Below are 23,309 nucleotides of genomic sequence, written 5' to 3' on the forward strand. Positions count from 1 at the left end.
AGGTCTGTCCGCAGCCTGAATCAACCAGGGCCCGCGTCTGGCAGCCATCAACAATTACGGGCACGGTGACCTGGGGTGGTTGCGGGGGTTGGGCCCGATTTTCTCCGGCGCAGACCTGTCCAAAGTCACACTCCATCGCTGGGCAGTCCCGTTGGAGGTGTCCACGCTTGCCGCAGGAAAAGCAAGGGCCGACCTCGGGCCGCTCAGAGCGGGCCGACCCCCTCAGCTGGCTCCCGGGGGGACTTCGGGGCGGGTGTTCTGGTCGGGCCTCGGGACCTGGAAGACTTTGATGGGTAAGGCCTGCCGGCCGCTGCAGGTGGGGTTCCTGGTCCCGGGACACGGTTCGAACTTCGTCATGGCCGTCCCCCCTTTTCTCCGACTGGGGGAATACGGACCCGGCCGGATGATTTCGTGGTGTCGACCCGCCCGAGGTTTCGGCCGCTAGGAAGTTTTCCATCAGGGTTACGGTGTCCCCCACTGTCGGGGGCCGATGCCGGAGGACCCAGGCTCTTTCCTGGGTCGGGAGGATGTGGAGAAACTGCTCCAAGATGATCTGCTCAAGCAGTTCCTCAGGACTTCGTCCGTCGGGCTGGAGCCACCGCGTACACAGGTCTCTCAGTTCCTGAGCTATCAGTCGGGGTCGGGCGCTCGCGCCGAAGGTCAGGCCCCTAAACAACTGCCGAAAGGTCTCAGGGGTGATGTCTAGCGTGTCCAGGATCGCCGCCTTGACTCGGGGGTAGTCCTTGGCATCCTCAGTGGAGAGGCCTTGGTATAAGGCCTGGGCCGTTCCCATTAGATACGGGGCAAGCAGGGTGGCCCACTGATCCGGGGCCCACATGGCAACCTGGGCCACACGCTCGAAGGTTACCCGGAATGCCTCCGGGTCGTCATGGGGGCCCATCTTGGTCAGCCGGACTGGCGGAGGGGGTCGTGGGGTCCGTCCGGCCCTCCCGCCTGGGGGTCGGGGCCGCGGGGGAGCGCGCCTCCAAGTTGTTGCAGGCACTGTCGCTGAAACTCCTGAGTCTGAGTTGTCAGGTCCTACATCAGCTGGTGCTGCTGGACCCCCAGTTGTTCGATGAGGAGTTGTTGCTGCTGTAGTTGGGCGGCCTCCTGTCGCTACTGCTGCTGCAGCAGGGCTGCCTGCTGTCGTTCCTGGGTCTCCATCAGAGCTGTGAGGAACTTTGGTAAAGTCCATGTCACCAGGGGGAGAGCGGTCTCCCCCTGCCCCCTTCTCGCAGGGGTCAAGGGCTCGTGCCCACATCCTGGGCAGGGAGTCCCCACTTCTGGTACCACGTGTAGTAGAGCGCGGCTGGGACTCGACCCTCCTTGAGGTGGGAGGGGAGCCACACCAGCTCGCCTCACTCCTTCTGCCTCGGGCCCGTCCCTTGCTGCGGGGTTGGGCATGAGAGAATAGTACATAGGTACGCCCCGGCCCTTGGGCGGGGCGGGGCAACACATACAGTCTGTGCTCAGGCCTTTCAGCAGGGGCTGAGCAACAAGGTAACAGTATATATATAAGCCCAGGCCCTTAGGCAGGGCAGGGCAGCACAGAGTCTATGCTCAGGCCTTTCAGCAGGGGCTGAGCAACAAGGTAGCTGAGATGGCCTCCTCAGGTCAGGGGAGGGGGAGTGTGTCACCCTTGGAAGGGTGGCAGCGGGAACGCAGGCCCTCCCACTCCACTGCGTTCCAGCCCGGGGCCCTAGCAGCTGTTAACGCTGCTGACAGTCAGTGGGGAATCCTGACCGAAACACACTGCCATTGGCTCAGGTGAGCCTGCAGCCTGACTGGGGTCGGCTGCCCCCGGGCCACTTCCAACCTCCCCCTCGCTGGGTACCTGCCTCTGCCAGCATCGTCCGGGGCGTCCCAGACCATGGGTTCCTCAGGGTGTCCGCCATTGGGAGGTCCAGTCCACTCCTCGGGGTACTGGGCATCGGGAGGTCCGATCCACTCCTCGGGGTACTGGGCGTCGGGAGGTCCAGGCAGCTCCTCCATAGGCCGAGCGTCGGACCGCTCAATCGGCTCCTCTGAGTGCTGGCCCCAGGGGAGGTCAGGCCAGTACCCTTCCGGGTACCGGGCACAGGGTAGGCCGGGCCCAGCGGGAGCTCGGGCCCTAGCGTCTGCTCTCTCTGGCCACCTCCCTCTAACTGAGCCCTGGGGCCGGGCTTTTGTACTTCCTGTCCTGCCCCTTGACTTCCTGGGGGCGGGGATAGGCAGCGGTGGCCTTGGACTTCCTGTCCCGCCCCTTGACTTCCGGGAGGCGGGGACAGGCGGCGGGGGCTCCGCCCATGGCCACGCCCTTTCTGGCCTGTTCTCCTCAGGAGCGTGGGGGAGTGGGGTCCCCTCGCTACAACATCGTAGATAGGGGCTTCAGGAGCAGGTCATCCTGTTGCCCAGTGCAATGTGGTGGTCTGCAGCAGACACCAACTCATACCTTACTGTGTGCCTTCAGTGTCAGGACATTGATCCACACGCATTCAAGATCACTTTCTTTCAAACAATCAGTGACTCGTAAGCTAGTAATACCATTTTTGACAGTGTGCCACCCCCCCACCCACTCAATCCTTCCTAAATATGTTATAACCATTGACTGACTCTTCTTATTCCACTCATGGGAATCATCTCACCAAATTTTAGTAATGCCAACTAGATCAAATTTATGCTCAAAATGAGAATTCCAATTCCTCTTTTTTAATACCCATGCTCCTAGTACTGGTGTATAGGTAGGCTTAGAAAGATTAAATGTGTACCAGTAAATGTTGGTAAATGTCAATTTCACTATACACATACACACTGATAAATATTTCCATTGAAAATTACAGGTGGGAAAAGTAAGAAAAGTGATGCTTGAGAACTTAAAGTTTGATTTAAGGATATTTACTTTGTATATTTTGACGTGATTTTTGACAAGTTGTGTTTTAACAGTTGTGAAGTTTAACTTTTTGCAACTCAAGCTCTATTGTCATTAAATAATTGACTGACCTCTAATTTCCTGCAACTGAGTATATTAAAAATCTATAATTGAAGAAAATAAACTAATACTATCCATCAAAATTATATAAAAAGTCATATTCTAGAATTTCTTCCCTTCAGGTTCTTTGGTTCCTTGTTTTGTTCTCAATATCTTGATTTTTTTTTTGTGCTGAGCACTCATATCTTCCCTCTTTTTTTATCCTCCCCCATTTGTTAAACTAACATCTTACTGGCTACTCTCAACCTGGGGACAGGTAGACTATTGGTTGCCTTTCTACTGAGATAGAGGCCATCTAAACTATGGTTCACCACCAGTGAAGAGATGGGGCTGTAATTTCACAAAACCAAAATCCTCCTCCACTTACCTCCTCTGTGATTCACTTCCAGAATCTTCTGCCTCCTGTTTTCCCTTGCTCATGGTACAGGAAGGATCCCTGAAAAGATTGCTTTGACATTCTTCAGCAGATTTCCAAGATCCCTGATGTAATCTATTATTGCAGCACAGCTCACTGATGCAGTGTCATTAGTACTTATATGAAACATTACTAATGGATCTTTGTTGATTTCAGAAACCTGTCCAGTCTTAGAATGAGGTCTTTGCTCCAGGAAGACAGCACAATATCCTATTGTCTGCTTGTGCCTTGCAGAATGTTCTTTTAATTCTTTTGAGAACTGAATCCCCAAGAAAGATTGTCCATCTGCCTTGAACTGTTAGAGGCCTTTTGTGGGCAAGCTTGTTTTTCTTACAGGTTGGGCTAAGCTGCCATCCACAGGTATGTCCTGGACATCTCTCCATTGCCTTGGACAAGCTGGATCTTGAGAGAGAGGTTCCTCAGTTTCCACATCAAGAACATGGTATCAATTGGAAACTTCTAGCTGTGTGGCATTCCTTATGGTCCCCTTCTGCCTGGTGGCCAATGCGCCTGCCCATCCTCATCAGGCTCCAGCCTTGTAGAATGCTGCCTTGACCTCTTGCCTCTGGTAGTTACAAACTGCCAAGTATCCTCTCTGACTTCTTGGTGTCCAGCTCCTTTCTTCCTTGAACCTGGGGTTCTGGTGTTTTCTGGATCTGCCTGTCTAGGAACTCTTCAGCTTCTCTGATTCTCTGTAGTGCCACTACTTGCCCTTCCAACTCAACAATCTTTTCTTCCAGCACAGCCACCAGCGTGCACTTCATGCACGGGAAGTCCCTTCAGGCAGGAAAGCAAAAATGGCACCTCTGTGGTAGATCACCACCCCTGCTCCATCACTGACAATCTTGAAATAGCATGTTGCGCTGGAAGGAGAGCCTCTATGCTGCCTCATAAACTCTCCTCTTAACTGCCTCTCTTTGCATCTCTCAAGTTCACCTCGCAAGTGATTTCTTGTACCAGTCTCCCTGCTTAACTCAGCTCTACCCCTCACCACCAGAGAGCAATTAACTGCTGATTTCAAGCAGCAGAACTGATTAAAGCTCCAAGGACTGGAGCTGTGTGGCTGTCCCAAGGCAATGCACCAACAAATAGACCTGTCTCAGCTGCTTATGCGTGGGCCCCCAGCGCACCTGTGCAGCCCGTATGCAGAGCAAACAGGCAAACAACCCACAGATGGACCAAACACACCATTCGCCAAGACCTGCTACCTCCAAGCATACTCCACAGTGACACCCTTTGAAACTCTCTTGTCAGATGCCTCTGTTCATGGTTAGGATGGTGTGTTTTCCCCCCGAAATGAAATTGGCACTGTTTGGTCAAATCACAATGTCATCCTATGCCTAGTTGCTGCATTAACAATCAGACAATAGCCAGTGTGGTACAAAGAGAAAAGTCAGGAAGTCTTTCTTTTGTTTTCATCATGTATCATACCAGCATGCAACTACTCATGCACATAAACCTGTAACTTCATCTACAGGTTCAGGTGACTCAGGCTCTACTGTCAGAGTTACCAGAAATTCCCCTGGACAAAATGAAAAGTTTAGGAATTGTAGCCCTAAGGATTAATCTGCTTGCTTACATCGATATATCTTTTCTTATAAGTTTAAGTATTTGATGTATTGTAATAGGTTTATAGATTTATATTAAAAATAAGTTTGGCTGTAATGCAAGAGACCCACAGGCCAAAAACCTGTATGTTAAGTTAAAGAAAAGTTAGCATACCTATAGTGGGTCCTTTTACCCAGAAAGTAAAGTTGACCTTTATCTTGTTACCTAAATAGATAAAGTTCCCACGCCTGTCTAAAAGACTTTTAGCTAGACCAATAGACAATGAAGAATGGCATAGGGGATTTTTCAAAGTTGTATCCACAGACTTAACAAGTACACCACAAGTGCGTACATACCTATCATCCATACGCACATACATACTAGCCTATGGGATAAATGTACCCTAACATTTCTGTGGGGAGGAATAAAATTTGGGCATAAGAGGAAGGATTTCCAGCACTTATGCCCTATAAAATAGATGACCCACCTCACTATCTCACTCTTCAACTACGTATTGATGCTATCCATCTACTCAGTTTCTCTAAATTTTATTTTCAGTGTGTGTATTAGGTTTTCTTTCAGTTAAGTTAGAGAGTAAATTCTAAAGCAGCTTTGACAGCTCTTTGCATTAGTTTCCTTTCCACACCTCTGCAAGAGGTGAGAAACTGGAAAGACGAGGTCCTGCGTCTTTCAACACCAGGTTATCAAAACAGGGTGTGAGTATTAACCAAAGTTTTACAGCACATAATATTGTATTCTCATATGTATCTCTTGAATAACAGTAATGCAATTGTGATTTTGTAACTCTGACTATTTTACCATTTGCTTACTATTTCATTGATTTTAATAAAGTCTTTATGACGATATCTATCTCAGTGTGAGTTTCCTGTCATATCCCCCAAGGTCACTTATAAATTCTGTGGAGCCTGATTTGGGACAAGAACTTTTATCTTCTGATCAAACAGATTGGTGAGCCTAAACCCATACTAATTAATGTTTATAACTAAGTATTAATATTATCATTAATTGCAAATTAATGAAAATTAAATTACATTGATAAATTAAATCAATAGTACTAACACACCCCAGGTCAGGGTACAGAATTGTGTTCCTTCTCTTGATCGACATCCATAAACACTGAACAGAGCAAGTCACCGACTAAAGTGTAAACGACACAGGCTGTTATGAAGGGTTTTCTGGTATGTTATTCCATAGATACTATATCACACAGTTAGCTGTACCCTCAATCCATGAGAAAGTGCCATCAGGGAAGAGTGGGTATAAAACACTGCCATGTTGCTTGGCTAGCATTTTACCACTCCCTTTGTATCTGTGTGAGTGACTGCAGGGCAATGGAGGGTGTGCTCCAGCATCGTTATAATTAACATATGAATAGTAATTTAAGAACTGATTTTTTGTTTTTAAAAAGCTATTTTTCTGTGGATTTTTTTTCTCTCCAAATTTCCTGGCCCCCTGTAATCCCTCCCCTGGCTCCCTCTCTTTCACTGTCAAATCTGAGCATCTGTTTCTCTCCCTGCTCTCAGCTCTTGTCTCTTACCAGATCACCCCCATTCCTCCTGCTTTGCTAAGGTCGGCATACTGTATCACTTGCTTGTTCTCTCTTCCCACAAGTGTGTGTGCTTTCCATGTATAAGGGACAGTGCTGTGGAACTGATTCATAAGGCTGGTAGTCAGGGCCAGATTAAACTTTTGTGGGCCTGGAACCAAACATATTTGTGGGCCCCCATTGAGGCAATGGAGCATGGTGCAGGGAGGTCAGTCCCTAGACCAAGGAGCCAGCCAGGGGCGTGGCATATCAGGAGCGAGCCTGCGAGGGCACTATTTACAATCTGCCAGTTGCCAGATGCACAGTGGCCCTGTGATGCCAGCATGCCCCTTCCCCTCAGGGGGATGGCCCCTGCCATGCCACAGAGACCCGCCCCATCCAACACCTCCCCCGATTCCCTATGACCAGCACTTCCCCGAGACCTTCACCAGAAATGCTCGGCACCCTGCGCAACACCACCCCTGCCAGCACTCCCCTGCTCACAGTCCCACCACAACTGCCCAGCACCCCCCCCACAGAACCCCCACTCCCTATTGCCCCAACACACACATCTTCCCCACCCCCTTCCAGTCCAGCACTCCCCCGCCCCACACACAGACTCCCCAGAGACCCACTCCCCCATGTCCTGCCTTCTGGCCGCACTCACCAGCCCTGCTGGGAGGTGACCGCGTCTGCTGGGCTGAACCAGCAGTGTAGCCAGGGCTGGTCCCCAGGCCAGGAATTGCTCTATCCCTTCAGGAAAGGAGTGATCAGCCAGGCCAAGGCCTGCCCTGGCTGGACTCTCTCAAGAGCCTGGAAGGGCACAGCCAAGCCCCCCACCCCCACAGTCTGACCCCCCCCCCAGGCTGAGACTGGCCAGGCTTCTGCACCAGTCCCAGTCAGCTCAGCTCTGGGGAGACAGGCGGGACCCCACAGTCCTGGAGCCAGAGGTGCACTGGGGTCCTGCCAGGGGGCAGAGAGGAGCAGGGGTGTGGGGTCAAGGGGCATAGAGGAGCCCTTGGCCAGCTGGCAGGCAGGCCAAGAGGAGCAAGTGATGGGTGGGGGGAGGCGTGAGGTCTAAAGATGCGGTGCAAGTGGAGTAGGCTGGGGCCTCTTCTCAGCATGGGCCCGGCTCCATGGAGCCACTGGCACCATAGTAACCCTGGCACTGTTTACCCTGTTCTCCTTCAAATCACTCCTCAATCCCCTTCTGCCAGGATAGTTACAGATAAACACGTAGCCCAAGGCTGGAGGATAAGCAGGGGGTGGGGGGGGCACAGTGTGACATAAAAAAAAAGGTGCTGTATATTATAGGACCATTTCTGTTTCATTGTATCCGCTCCCTAGTTGTTATTCCTCTTAGATGGTAGGCTTTTCAGGGCAGCAATCTCATCGTCAACAGGACCTTGATCCTGCTCATTTGCCCTGGCATCCACAATATAAATAAATACACATTTGAACAAGTAGACTGGCTGTACTGGGATTTTCATATTTCAGAGCCTCCAGCAGCAACCTCGAGCCAGCCCCTTTAACAGGAATCACTCCTACTTTGCTGCCAAGCCCTTTGAAATGGACGTGGGTTGGCCTGAAGTCACCATTCAAAGAAAAAGAAACCAAATCCTTAAAGTGATATATTTTCCAGTTCAGTGCTGAGTTAAGAATTCAAAGTAATCTCTGATCTGCAAGAACTGATGTGGCTTGCAGCATGGCTGCTAGCTATCCTGAGTCTTACTCCGCAAATCTCACCCCTGCTTTATTGCCAGGCAAATGTGTAATGTAGTCTTTTCTAAGAACTAGTGAGCATTGAGATCTCAAGAACCACTCAGGTGAGGTGTTCTCTCAGTGCTATGATTACCTCTTTGCCAGGATGCTGGTCTTTCTGTTGATTACTCTCTTCCCCGTAAAGATGCAAGAAGGATTCTAGTTCTAGAACTCCCGTGGAATGCCTCAGGGCTTCACCTTCTTGTGCTAAATGCTGTGCCTTATCACAAGAAGGAAATAAGTTCTTAGTGTACTTAGTATCCAATAGTAATTGATCTTTGTACCTGTGACCCAAGTTACGTCAGCAGTAGCATTTAGACAGGCTCTAAATGGAATGAGTCAGTTTATCTGGACAGGTGTGTACAAATGCACAAATAGATGAATTAACTTGAATACAAAGGATTGTTTATGCAGGTAAACTCATTGAACTCGGACTTCTTGTTTGCAAGTGGAACACAAAAAGAGCAAAATACTAACACACACAGGGTTCAGTACAATATCAGGTGTATATGCTACAGTGATGAGGAAATGAAAGAGAAAGTGGCTGTACACATCATATTGTCCGTAGCCAGCTTCCTGGGAGATGGGGCACTGCTATGTATGGGCTCTGGCGGCTTTAAGCATTGTTAGATGCAAGGCAATGTGGTCTTATCTTGTTTGTTCAGACACCCTTGAGCCTGTGCTATTCTTAAATGCTGAGAGACAAAATCACAGCACAAACTACTCTCTCTTCTATCAGGAAATGCAGATACAAGAGGCAATCAAAGTTTAGAAGGGCTAGTATGCAATTTATAACTTTTCTTCTACAGAAATCACACCCACTGATAGGAGGGCTATATTTAGAGCCTTTCTACGCCACTAGTGCCATATGCCTACAGAAAAGCAATAAATGGAAACATTTTCTGTCTTCATGTACTGTAGTGCAGCTATGAGTGAGCTTGGGTTATCACCAAACACAGTGTAGCATGCGTGTAGCTAAGTGAACTCTGGCATCATTCTTGTAGGGCAACCACAAATGTCATCAGTTCATCAGGTATAGGAATGCATTCCATTGTTCAAGGGCAGAGGAGATTTAGAGAAATGTGGTTACATGCAGGTAGCACAAACAGAATTGTCTGGATAGAATAAACTGTTATCGGGTGTTGTCAGATTCTCCCAGTGTGGTGCTCTGCTCTGTTCAATGTTGATATCAATCGGCTGCGTGCGTGTGCTCCCTCTGTGTACTGTCCCAGCTCTGCGCAGATATCTGACACAGCAGACCCCGAGAGAACCCCCAATGACCACAGACTCTAGTAAGGTACGAAGGCACGTCGGCCAGGTTTATTGTCGAAGAGAACACAGTCTCCAGCTCCCCGGCAAAGAAGTCCAAGGTGCTGCTGAGGTGCGGCTAGCTAGTACTTATGTGCTCCCTGACAATGGACTCGGCTCAGTCAGTGGCAGGACTTTCCACTGCCCCCTAGGCCGGACAAAGATACTACCCCAGGGATGCATTCTTATACACAGGTACAAACAAGTTACACATCACTTCTGATGTATTGAGGTCCAACCCCTCTACGTAGCAAGGTGCAACTCCTCTACGTAGTAAGGTACTGCCTCTCACCTTGTACATGTTGGTTTGAAAAAAACAACTCTATCCATCATATTACCCTTTTGGCCCTGTCACTAGGATGGGTCAGCCAGTTCCTTGTTATCCATGTGGCGCATACAAGTATGCAGATGTTCTGATATCTGGTGTCCAGTACCTTTTAGGTATGTCTCTTTTTGCAGTATCAGCCCTTTCCTTGCCAGCTTCTGTGAGCAGGGCCTGCCTCTGGCTCACAGCTTAACTTTGCTTTATGTTAGCAAAGTCTTGACTATTAATTTAGTTCAGGCCTTAGGCTTCATACCGGGCCTCTGATACTAAGGTTTATATCTCAGGCCCTCCTCTTACAACATCAGGTAAGCTGCTGGGGTGATACTTAACTTAGACCTACTCTTTCTAGGTGCTTATCCCCTGGTTGGAAATTGAGGCTTCAAAAGAAAAATTGCTGGAGCAATGTATTAAATTAGAACAACATTTCACCGGGGTCAAATAGTGCACACCCAAGAGTTCTGCAGGCGCTTAAGAAAGAACTGGCTGAGCTGCTAACAAACCCACACCATCTCACTGAAATCAGGTACCACATCAGTGGTGAGCATATGTTGTACCTCTCTTTGATCCTCTTAGACTAGCCATTCTCTCCATGTCTTTCTCAAGCTTGGCCAGCTCCACTGGTCCAGTTCTCATTTGTCCCCCAATTAGTCTCTGCCCTACAGCTAGCTGAAGTTTCTATCATTCTCTTGCCCAGGACAATGGATCCAGTGTTTCTGCTTATTGGCAAAACAGACCTCTCTCCCCACCCCACCCCAACCTCTCCATCCCTACATGCAGCCAGGATTGTTTGGTCAGCTGCCTCCCTTCAGGGCTCTGTGCGCCATCCAGTGTTTGGGCCCAGACAGTCCCTGAGCCACTAGGAAACTGTTTGCAGTGCACATCAACATTTTTGGTCCTATACACTAATGAACAGTGTTAAGTATTTGTATGTGCCCATGGCTGGTGCAGTCCTTGTTAATGTACTCACACACATGCAAGTCTATCCTGGTTATAAAACTCCCATGATGCTGAGCTGCTGAAGCAGAACATGGTTTTCGCTGATGCAAAGAGCAGCACCGAGGACAAGGGGTGAGATGATTTCCCCTCCTGCCTCTGTGGAGGGGTAGGACAAGAACACAGGATAAGGAGATTACAGTGTCATGTTGCTTGTCTATGGATGATTGTGCAGTGACACATGTTAAGCTTCTGAGTATGCCCAGTGTGAAGTCAGGGCCAGACTCAGAGGTGAGTGCTTACCCAGTCAGTAAAACAGCAGCACCAGCCACCAGTGTTCAAAGACCCTGAGACGGATTCCCCAAAATCACGAGACAGGCTTAAAAATCAGGAGCTTTTTAAATAACAATTTGGGGGGGGGTAAGGCGTATTCAATTTGCCTTTTGGGCTCTGTGCCTTTAGCGTCCATATGACTTTTCTCCAGCCATGAGGGCTAGAAACTATTTTAAAAGATTAAATCTGTAGCTGAAATCTTTGAATTTACACACATGAGTTTTGGGAGCTTTGAAAATGTGTGAAATATAAAATAACCAGGTCAGGTTCAGGGTGAGGCAGGAAGCTGGTTTTATCTTAACAAGCCACTGGTATTTGAAGGGCCAGTGTCTTTGGTGGACTGGGCTAACTTTTTTTTAATGACCATTGATTTGGAGTGTCAATATTTTTGGATTCCCAAGCACCTCAAATCAGGGGCTGCTTATGGAAAATTTGGTGCATATAGACAATGTTAACAGTTCTCACAATATTTGCCCTTTTTTCTTAAAACTCCCCCTGTTGTGATCAGGTTATTATTTGAGAATCTTGGCTTTCATTTCCAAAAGGCACTTCTAGCCCTCATGATTGAAGAGAAAAGCTTGAAAACATGAACCATGAAGACACAAAATTCAGAAGTCAAATAATGAGAACCCACAATGTATTTAGTTTTTAAAGCACATGATTTTTAAGCCAATGGCATGATTGTGGGGCCCTGACTCATGCTTTTTGAGTGTGTGGGATTGGCAATACAGATAATAGTCCGTGCAATACCACAAAGGAAACCAAAGCAACAATCAAAACAGTTCTAAAGTTTTTTTGAAAGACAAAAATCCCCATGCCTTGGCACAAGAGTTCTCAACCTTTTTAATATGGTGGGCCAATATTTTAATGGCAAGGTTGCCTTGGAGATCATCTGCTCCTTGTTCAGGATTGCATTGGGTTGCCAACTTTTGGTTGCATGAATTCCTGGAGATTGAATCACATGACATAATCTTTAATTAAAGATTAATCTTTAATTTCAGGAGTCTCCAGGACAATCCTGGAGGCTTGGCAACTCTATTATTGCATGGGTCATCTCTCCTCCTGGTTGGGAATTCATAACATCCTGGTGGCAACTCCAGCAATAGGCTACATGGCAAACTAGTCATTAGGGATCTATTTAATATATTTGTAAACAGAGCTCAGATTTGGGTGGTGCGGCAGAGGGTGGGGGAGAAGGTGGTTGTAGTCTTCCAAATTTACCTACAAAAAGTTCTACCAGGTAAACAGCCAAAATGAGATGAGTGTTTTGAATATCAGATCATACAGCTCTTTGGGCTTGCTTCCTTCTAAAATGAGTGGTGACACTTCCCAAATGCCACCTACTTGTGACACCAAAATGAGACACCCTTCTCAATAAATCACGCAGAGCTGTGACCTTTTGTCACAGCTTGGCTGACCGTTTAAGTGGAATTAGGCCCAGCCCACCTGTGACTAATCAGCTGCCTCCAAGCTGATGCTGCAGGGCCAGAGATCAAATGACAGCTTGAAGATCACCTAGGCCTCATGAAAACCAGCAAATAACCCAGTTAAATATAAGAGCTGCAGGGAATAGGTGGCCTTCTGTCTGAATCCAGGGGGGTGGGCAGAGGTCATAGTTTATATATGATTCACAGAGGGATTGTGTGCAGAGTGTCATCTTCTAGGGAATAGATGGGCTCAGCAGAAAACCCTGCCCTAGAGGAAAGAACGTGATTGATGTGCTGAATAGTTTGATTTTGGAGAAATAAAACCAAGTTGTGACACTGTATGGAATCTGGGGGACACTTGAAGATATTATGAATATTAATATTGGAAAACTGCAATGAGTTGTGCCAGATATGCCATGTAAAATATCTGCACAAATGTTATGATTTGCCAAATATGATAATCTCACTTATATTTTGTATCACTTTTGTATTATGCATTATAGATATGTATGTCTGTCTGTATTTCAAACTTGTTCTATGCTTCTGGGGACACCCCCAGACAGTTTGTCATCAGCATTGCCTAGCCTGCTTGATGGCCCATGAAGGACCATCAGCTATACAACTGACCCATTGAGAGAAGGCAGAGGATACACCTCATGACTCAGCAAGGCATGCAGGGACCTGCCTATGGACAGAAAAGACTTCCAAGCCATGAGCTGGGCAGCTTGTATTTGAAACAAAGGAATCACAAGCCACATGGCAAAAGACTATTAAAGGGAGCTGCATCTTCTCCATTTTGTCTTCAATCCTGTTTCTTACCTCTGGAGGAACTTTGCTATAAACTGAAGCTCTGAATGACACACCCAAGCTATGGATGTGTTCCAGAGGGACTTTCAAGCCAGCAAACTCACCAGTACTGCTAGGAACCTGATATATGGACTTCTAAGTCTTCGTATGTATGTGACTGTTTTATCATTTAACATCTCTCTTCTTGTTCTTTCTTTTTTCTTTATAATAAACCTTTAGTTTTAGACACTTAAGGATTGGCTGGCAGCGTGGTATTTTGGGTAAGATCCAAACCTATACTGACCTGGGAATGTGGTTGACCCTTTGGGGTCAGAAGAATATTTTATATATGTGAGCAGAGCTTTTTAACATAATTTCTCACTGTACTGGACCTACATGCTGATTGGGAGCCAGAGAACTGGAATGCAATAAAGGGGGCTGTGTAATTTCTTTTCCCCCCCCTTCTTGATAACCAGTGTGGGGAATCAGCAGCACAGTTTGTGACAGGTTGTGGAGTTTAACTTCAGTGTTACCCACCAGTCTTGAGAATATCTGCTCTCCCTTTTGCAGCCTGCCCTGACCTTTGCATTTCCAGTGAGGGCTACCCTAGGCACCAGGGGTCACACAATTCTCTGAAGAAAAGGGCCTGGGATCCCATTGCTGGAGTGTTCTTTGGTGAATAGGAAAGAAATAATTAACAACAGGGACACTTACATTATCCTTACTAGGCATTTGATTTAACCACTCATTGAGAAGAATGGGGCCATTGTTCTCCTAAAGGTTCTCTGCAGACCCATCTCTGCAGTGGTGGCACCCTGTTACATTTTTGAGGCTTTCTCAGCAACTATAATAACTAATAATAATACCTAGCTCTTGTAGAGTGTTTTTCCTCAACTAGAGACCAACTGACTTTTTCAATGACAGCTGAGATTCTGGAGAACAAGATAGTAGTTTTGGAGAAGTGCTGGTATGGCATATGGGTGCATACCTGCTGTTTGCAAACCTTGTCTTAATGCTTGTCCACACTACAAATGATTTGATGGCATAGTTATACTGGCATAGCTACATGGGCCTAGCCCCCTAGTGTAGACATAGTGTGTAAGCAGACAAAAGGAGTTCTTCCTGTTGGCATAGTAAGACCACCTCCCCGAACAAGTTTAGCTAAGTTGCCAGAAGCACTCTTCTGTCGGCATAGTTGTGTCAATACTGGGGTTTTGCTGGCATAGCTATATAGGCTGGGGTGTGATTTTTTTCCCCATACTCCTACCTAACTTATTGATGCCACCAAAATGTTGTAGTGTAGACTAAGCCTTTGGCTTTTAATGTAAGCAAGCAGCTGGAAAATGAGATAGCGAACCAGCACCATGTGACCCACCAGGTCTCTGCAGACCTCCAGGAAGTTCTCTGCAGACTATAGTTTGGAAATCTACCAGCTGCCTCCAGAAACATGAACCATGAAACTGCCTAACATTTGGTCAAATTCACTTAAAAAAAAAAGGATAGCCAAAGACTTAAAGAGTAATAGCATTTTTTTAAGTACGTCAGAAGCAGGAAACCTGCTAAACAAGCAGAGGGGCCACTGTACAGTTGAGATCCTAAAGGAGCACTAAAGGACAATAAGGCCATTGCGGAGAAGCTAAATGAATTATTTGCATTTGTCTTCACGGCTGAGGAAGTGAGGGAGATTCCCAGACCTGAGCCATTCTTTTTAGGTGACAAATCTGAGGAACCGTCCCAGATTGAGGTGTCATTAGAAAAGGTTTTGGAACAAACTGGTAAACTAAGCAGTAATAAGTCACCGGGACCAGATAGTATTAGTTCTGAAGGAACTCACATGTGAAACTGCAGAACTACTAACTGTAGTCTGTAACCTATCATTTAAATCAGCTTCTGTACCAAATGACTGGACAATAGCTAATGTGATGCCAATTTTTAAAAAGAGCTCCAGTGGTGATCCCGGCAATTACAGGCCAGTAAGTTTGACTTCAGTACTGGGCAAACTGGTTGAAACTACAGTAGAGAACAAAATTGTCAGACACATAGATGAACATAATTTGTTGGGGAAGAGTCAACATGTTTTTTGAAAGGGAAATTATGCCTCATCAATCTACTAGAATTCTTTGAGGGGGTCAACAAGCATGTGGACAAAGGGTATCCAGTGGATATAGTGTACTTAGATTTTCAGAAAGCCTTTGACAAGGTCCTTCAAAGGCTCCTAAGCAAAGTAAGCTGTCATGGGATAAGAGGGAAGGTCCTCTCATGGATTAGTAACTGGTTAAAAGATAGGAAACAAAGGGTAGAAATAAATGATCAGTTTTCAGAATGGAGAGAGGTAAATAGTGGTGTCCCCCAGGGGTCTGTACTTGACCCAGTCCTATTCAATATATTCATAAATGATCTGGAAAAAGGGGTAAACAGTGAAGTGGCAAAATTTGCAGATGATACAAAACTACTTAAGATAGTTAAGTACAAAGTAGACTGTGAAGACTTATAAAGTGATCTCACAAAATCAGGTGACTGGGCAACAAAATCGTAGATGAAATTCAGTGTTGATAAATACAAAGTAATGCACATTGGAAAACATAATCCCAACTATACATATAAAATGATGGGGTCTAAATTGACTGTTACCACTCAAGAAAGATCTTGGAGTCATTGTGGATAGTTCTCTGAAAACATCCATTCAATGTGCAGCAGCATTCAAAAAAGCAAACAGAATGTTGGGAATCATTAAGAAACGGATATATAATAAGACAGAAAATACCCTATTGCTTCTATATAAATCCATGGTACGCCCACATCTTGCATACTGTGTGCAGATGTGGTCTCCCCATCTCAAAAAAGATATATTGGAATTGGAAAAGGTTCAGAAAAGGTCAACAAAATGATTAGGGGTATGGAACAACTGACCTATGAGGAGAGATAAATAAGACTGGGACTTTTCAGCTTGGAAAAGAGATGACTAAGGGGGAATATGATAGAGGTCTATAAAATCATGACTGGTATGGAGAAAGTAAATAAGGGTTATTTATTCCTGATAACACAAGAACTAGGGGGTCACCAAATTAAATTAATAGGCTGCAGGTTTAAAATAAACAAAAAGAAGTACTTTTCCACACATTTTACAGTCAACCTGTGGAATTCCTTGCCAGAGGATGTTGTGAAGGCCGAGACTATAACACAGTTCAAAAAGAACTGGATAAATTCATGGAGGAAAGGTCTATCAATGGCTATTAGCCAGGATGGTCAGGGATGGTGTCCTTAGCCTCTGTTTGCCAGAAGCTGGGAAAGGGTGACATGACAAGGGATGGATCACTTGATCATTACCTGTTCTGTTTATTCCCTCTGGGGCACCTGGCATTGGCCACTGTTGGAAGACAGGATACTGGGCTAGATGGAACTTTGGTCTGACACACTATGGCCATTCTTATGTTCTTATAACTTTTCAGAGCTATGTCACACTGTTAAAACCCTGCACATTCCTGGGATTGCAGAGATGTGAATCTCTTTCCATGTATAGCAACCCCTGAACTTCAGATTGCTAAATACAACTCTACCAGTAATTTACGGCTACATCTTTTTAAAGCACCCAGCAGTATTGTTCTAAAACATAGAATCATAGAATATCAGGGTTGGAAGGGACCTCAGGAGATCATCTAGTCCAACCCCCTGCTCAAAGCAGGATCAACACCAACTAAATCAAATATATAAGAGCATACCTGAAGAAATGTAAAACAAAGCCTGTTTCATATCCATCTTATTAATTATTAGTACAAGGGCAAGAACTGTTACAACTTTGTTTTAAAAAAGAAATATCACATAATAGCTTTCCAAGCAGTAAATGCCAACATACCACCTGTGTTAGTGCTAAAGTCCTGCATAGACATGAAGTTAGTTAAAAAGAGATTTTCTTTAAATACCACAGAATCTCAGCCAGAAAGCACAGATGGCATATAGGAGAATTCTCAAAGGACTCTCAAAGAGTGCAGTGTCTGGAAGGAGAATACCGTAGATAAATCAGTAGTAATTCCAGTGATTCATCAATCAAGAAAAATTCCATTTGCTCTAACAGATAATGAAAACATGATAATATGAACAAGTTGGGGGTTATTGAAAAGTTAGAACTGCCTACAAACTGGATTAATTCTATGACTGTAGCTAGAAAGACTAGTAAAGTACATCTATGTATCAATCCATGTGATTTAAATACAATGTGAATATTATCCACTGAAAATGTAACTAAACTCTGGGAAGTAAAAGTATGTTGAGGACTTGAGGTGGGCCATGGATTCAGGAAGGTTGGTCTTGTGGTTAAAGCATTGGACTTTGAGTTGGGAATTTTAGCTTCAAATCTCCCCTTTGCCACAAACTTCCTGTGTGAGCTTGGGCAAGTAACTTAGCCTCTCGGCACCTCAGATCCACAGGTGCTGACTTTTCTAAGTGTCAGGGAGTGCTCAACCCCTGACTCCACACCAGGCCCTGCCACTAGTCCACCCCTTCCTCCAAAGGCCCACCCTGCTCCCACTGCACCCCACCTTGCCTCTTCCTGCCCAGTTTGTCCTCCTTCCCCAAGCATGCCATGTCCTGCCTCCTACCCTTTCCCTCGCAGCCTCCTGCATGCCACAAAACAGTTGTTCATGACGAGTGGGAGATGTGGGAAGGGAGGAAGGAGGAGGTGCTGACCCGCAGGGCCTGCTGGCAGGCGGCTGGCACTGGGGGAAGGGGATGGTGTTGATAGGGGAGCTACCAGTGGGTGCTAAGCATCCATCATTTTTTCCACTTGGGTGCTCCAGCCCCAGAGCACCCATGGAGTCAGCGCCTATGCTCAGATCTACATCTGTAAAACAGGGACAATAGTTTCTAACCTTATATGAATGTTGTGAGGATAAATACATTAAAGAATGTTCAGGTCTTTGAGATCTACCAGTAAAAATCAAGCTACTACAGGTCGGTGGTATTATTACTATTATTAGTTTGGAAAGTAAAGTTGGATGAGTCAAACTCTAATTTGGTAATTTTCAGTATAGTTAATGTTTGTTTAAAAATATGTCAGAGTAATTTCACATATTATGTGGAAGTTATAATGGATGATGTTTTAATTGAAGGGAGCATGAAAGAGACACCTAACAGGTAACTTAAATGAGTCAAAAACGAGTTAAAGACAAGTTATCTACGTTGGATGTAAATTGAGTAAAGATGGTTTAATTTCTAATCCCCAAAGCAATAATGGAAATGATCATTTTATAATGTAAAGGAGTGTACATAGATACAGGGGTGCAGCAACTAGGGATGCTGGGGTGCAGCAACACCCCCTGGCTTGAAGTGGTTTCCATCATTTACAGGTTTTACAGTTTGGTTCAATGGCTTTCAGCGCCCCCACTATAAAAACTGTCCCAACACCACTGCATAGCTGTATAAGGATGACAATCTATTTGTGAGCAATTTGGCTTTAAGAGAACTGCCAGAAATTGAGATTGGCTGTCACTGGGAAGAGAGAGCTAGAGAGGCATTTGAACAGTTAAAAGTACTGAGGATAACACTTACCCCTAGTCCACCAGGTTTTAAATACTGTGATTTCTAGTTGTACTTTTAGTAGATGCATGTTCTGATGAGTGAGGCCAACATTTTCAAACTGAAGTGCCTACCTGTGCCCCTATGGGAGCAGATCCCCATTGGGTATAAATGGTCATAGCTCCATTAATGTCAAGGGAGCCTAGGTAATTTATGCCAGCTGCAGATCTCCCTTAGGTTGGAGATCTTCCAACTGGCTATGGGGTTCAATCACACCACTCCCATTAGTCTCAGTGGGAGCCATGTGGCTAAATACCTCTATCATCTTTCAACGTAAACTCTTATCCTTTTGACCCTCAGTGCAGGAGGAGCAGGCATAGGCACTTGCAATAAAATCCCTCTGGGGATCATGCCATCTGGTGTAAGTCAGAGCAGCTTTGTGGTTTTGGTAACTTTCACCTGGAGTAAATTCAGGACTAGAATACAGGAAGCCATCTTTGCCTCACTCGACCCCAGCTTCTTGCTCTTGACAGAGGTACTTGACAGGTTCTTTGAACCTGAAAAATGTTCCACAAGTCTGTAAACACAAGCTGGAGCTCACCCTCCCCCCAGCTGAAAGGGCAGGGGGATGCTAATTTTTAGACTGAGATTGAGAATCCCCTTCCCACTCATTAGGAGGGACAGAGAGCTGTAGCTCAAGACAGAACTTTGTGTGGTATCACTGAGGAGACTCTCCAGATCTTGGCATGGTCCTTCCACAAAGAAAGAACTGAGGACCTAATAGTTCTGGTAATTCAGATGGCTAAATGACAAGAAGAAAGAAGAGAGGTGGTGTGGCCCAGTGCTTGGGCCTTGAGAGACCTGGGCTCTCTTTGCAGCTTGGCTCTTTCCTGCTGTCTGATCTTGGGCTAGTTACTTGCTCTTTCTACCTTTGGGTACGTCTACACTATGGGATTATTCCGATTTTACATAAACCGGTTCTGTAAAACAGATTGTATAAAGTTGAGTGCACGCGGCCACACTAAGCACATTAATTCGGCGGTGTGCGTCCATGGTCCGAGGCTAGCATCGATTTCCAGAGCGTTGCACTGTGGGTAGCTATCCAGTAGCTATCCTATAGTTCCCTCAGTCTCCCCTGCCCCTTGGAATTCTGGGTTGAGATCCCAGTGCCTGATGGGGCAAAAAACATTGTCGCAGGTGGTTCTGGGTACAGTTTCACCCCTCCCTCCGTGAAAGCAGCAGACAACCGTTTCACGCCTTTTTTCCTGGGTGAACTGTGCAAACGCCATAGCACAGCAAGCATGGACCCTGCTCAGATCAAGACCGCAATCGTGGACTTTGTACACACCTCGTGCATTCTCGTGCAGTCTATGCTGAACCGGGACCTGCAAAGCCAGGCGAGGAGGAGGCGGCTATGGCAGAGCGGCCACGAGAGTGATGAGGACATGGGCACAGAATTCTCTCAACCGCGGGCCTCTGCGCTTTGGAGTTCCTGCTGGTAATGGGGCAGGTTCTAGCCATTGAATGCTGATTTTGGGCCAGGGAAACAAGCACAGACTGGTGGGATCGCATAGTTTTGCAGGTATGGGATGATTTGCAGTGGCTGCGAAACTTTCGCATTCGTAAGGGCACTTTCATGGAACTTTGTGACTTGCTTTCCCCTGCCCTGAAACACCATAATACCAAGATGAGAGCAGCCCTCACTGTTGAGAAGTGAGTGGCAATAGCCTTCTGGAAGCTTGCAACGCCAGACAGCCACTGGTCAGTCGGGAGTCAATTTGGAGTGGGAAAATCTACTGTGGGGGCTGCTGTGATGCAAGTAGCCAAAGCAATCATTAAGCTGCTGCTACGAAAGGTTGTGACTCTGGGAAACGTGCAGGTCATTGTGGATGGCTTTGCTGCAAAGGGATTCCCTAACTGTGGGGGAGCGATAGATGGAATCCATATCCCTATCTTGGCACTGGAGCACCAGGGCATGCAGTACGTAAACCGCAAGGGGTACTTTTCAATGGTGCTGCAGGCACTGGTGAATCACAAGGGACGTTTCACCAACATCCAAGTGGGATGGCCAAGAAGGATTCATGACGCTCGCGTCTTCAGGAACACTACTCTGTTTAAATGGCTGCAGCAAGGGAATTACTTCCCAGACCAGAAAATAACAGTTGGGGATATTGAAATGCCTGTGGTTATCCTGGGTGACCCAGCCTACCCCTTGATGCCATGGCTCATGAAGCCATACACAGGCAGCCTGGACAGTAGTCAGGAGCTGTTCAACTACAGGCTGAGCAAGTGCAGAATGGGGTAGAATGTGCATTTGGCTGTTTAAAGGCGCGCTGGTGCACATTACTGACTCGCTCAGACCTCAGTCAAACCAATGTCCCCATTGTTATTGCTGCTTGCTGTGTGCTCCACAATCTCTGTGAGAGTAAGGGGGAGACCTTTATGGTGGAGTGGAAGGTTGAGGCAAATCACCTGGCCGCTGATTACGCGCAGCCAGACACCAGGGCGATTAAAAGAGCACACCACGAAGCAGTGCGCATCAAAGAAGCTTTGAAAATGAGTTTCATCACTGGCCAGGGTACAGTGTGACTGTTGTGTTTGTTTTCCCTTGATGAACCCCCCCTTGATTGACTCATTTCCTGTAAGCAACCCACCCGCCCCCTTCGATTACAACTTGCTTAAGGAAATAAAGTCACTATTGTTTAAAAATCATGTATTCTTTATTAAAAAGTCATTATAAAAAGAGGGAGAGAACTGACAAGATATCCCGGGTGTGGTTTGGGAGGAGGATAGGAGGGAAGGAAAAGGCCACAAAATATTTCAAAGTAATGACAGCCTTTTGGTTGGGCTGTCCACGGGGGTGGAGTGTGTGGGTGCACGAAGCCTTCCCCCACGCTTTCTTACACTTCTGGGTGAGGAAGATATGGAACATGGTGAGTGGTGAGGGTGGTTACACAGGGGCTGCAGCGGCACTCTGTGACCCTGCTGCTGTTCCTGAAGCTCTACCAGACATCAGAGGATGTCAGTTTGACCACGCAGCAGCCCCAGCGTTGCATCCCGCCACCGCATATCTTCCTGCCTACACTTCTGATCTTTCTGGCGCCACCTCTCATCTCAAGCGTCCCTCCTGTCCTCACGTTCACTGGCATCTTTCCTGTAATTTGATACCACGTCCTTCCACTCATTCAGATGAGCTCTTTCATTGTGGGTCACTTCCATGATTTCCGAGAACATGTCGTCTCGCGTCTTTTTTTTCCTCCGCCTTATCTGAGATAGCCTTCGGGATGGAGTAGGGAGGCTCGAAAAATTTGCAGCTGCATGAGGGAGGTAAAAAAGGGAGACAAGTATTTAAAAAGATACATTTTACAGAACAATGGTTATACTCTTTCACAGTGAACAACACTATTCACCTTACATAGCACATGTGATTTCACTACAAGGTCGCATTTTGCATCTTAATATTGAGTGCCTGCGGCTCTGGTGTTAGAGATCTCACAGACGCAGGTCTGGGCAGCAGAATTCAGCACGCATGCGGCCATGGTAAGCCATTGTCTTTTGGCTTCTGCAGCCTTCATATACACAGTGCCCTCCTTTCCCAAATACCAAGCAAAGCCCGTTCAGTGCTGCTTCTTTCCTGTTAACATGCAGCAGCAGAAACCACCCCCCATTCAATTCTCTGGGATGATCGCTTTACCCCTCCCTCCACCGAGTGGCTGGTATCATGGAATATCACTGCTAATCACCCCCCTTCCCCCCCCCACCGCGTGGCTGGTAGCAGGGAAGATTCCTGCTAGCCAAATGCAAAAAAGCTCAGCGCCATTAACGCCCCCTCCCCTCCCCTCCCCCCACTTGGCTACCTGCAAGGAAGGATTTCTTTTAAGCAACAGGCAAACAGGCCAGTAGGAATGGCCATTTCTGTCCCCTTAATTAAATTCCTGAATTTCAATCAGGTTACCATGAACGATATCACTCTCCTGAGGATAACACAGCGAGATAAAGCACGGATGTTGCTTGAATGCCAGCAATCACCGGGACCATACGCAGCTAGGCTTTGTCATGCAATGATACCAGATTACTTGTGTGGCAAATTGCCGGTACTGTCATGCTGGGTCTCGCTCTTTCTCTTCTTTGGGGAAGGTTCAGGGCACCATTGCTTGCCTCTGAACCAGTATTTTAATTACCCCACTAGTGTCCTTGAGGAGGGGAGTGGAGAGGGAGGGACCTGGGCCCGCCCTCTTCTCCAGGTCCCAACCCAGGGGCCCTGAGTTTTGTGGTGAACCACTTGAACTAGCGGTTCCTTCCCCTGGGCTACTTCCCTCTCCTGCCCTTCAGCTTGTGAAGGGGCTTCTTGCCCTCCTTCTACACAAGCCAGGTGCCCCTTACCTAGGGTTTCTTTTGGATTTCTCAGCCCACCGCAGCACTCCTCCAAACTTTCCTTTTGTCCTTTT

General features: G+C 46.7%; 2 protein-coding genes across 3 annotated transcripts in view; one reads left to right on the forward strand and one right to left on the reverse strand.

Moving 5' to 3' along the window:
* KY (kyphoscoliosis peptidase) overlaps positions 1–8,436 on the reverse strand; it is an 80,561-nt gene extending 72,125 nt beyond the window's left edge. For both annotated transcript variants that reach the window (XM_050965449.1, XM_050965446.1), the window contains exon 1: positions 8,333–8,436. The gene's annotated coding sequence lies outside the window, so the exon portion shown is untranslated. The remainder of the gene's footprint in view (positions 1–8,332) is intronic.
* Positions 1–23,309, forward strand: part of EPHB1 (EPH receptor B1) — a 451,153-nt gene that overhangs the window by 5,913 nt on the left and 421,931 nt on the right. The window lies entirely within an intron of this gene.

Source organism: Gopherus flavomarginatus, chromosome 8, assembly GCF_025201925.1.
Source record: "Gopherus flavomarginatus isolate rGopFla2 chromosome 8, rGopFla2.mat.asm, whole genome shotgun sequence".
NCBI lineage: Eukaryota > Metazoa > Chordata > Testudines > Testudinidae > Gopherus > Gopherus flavomarginatus.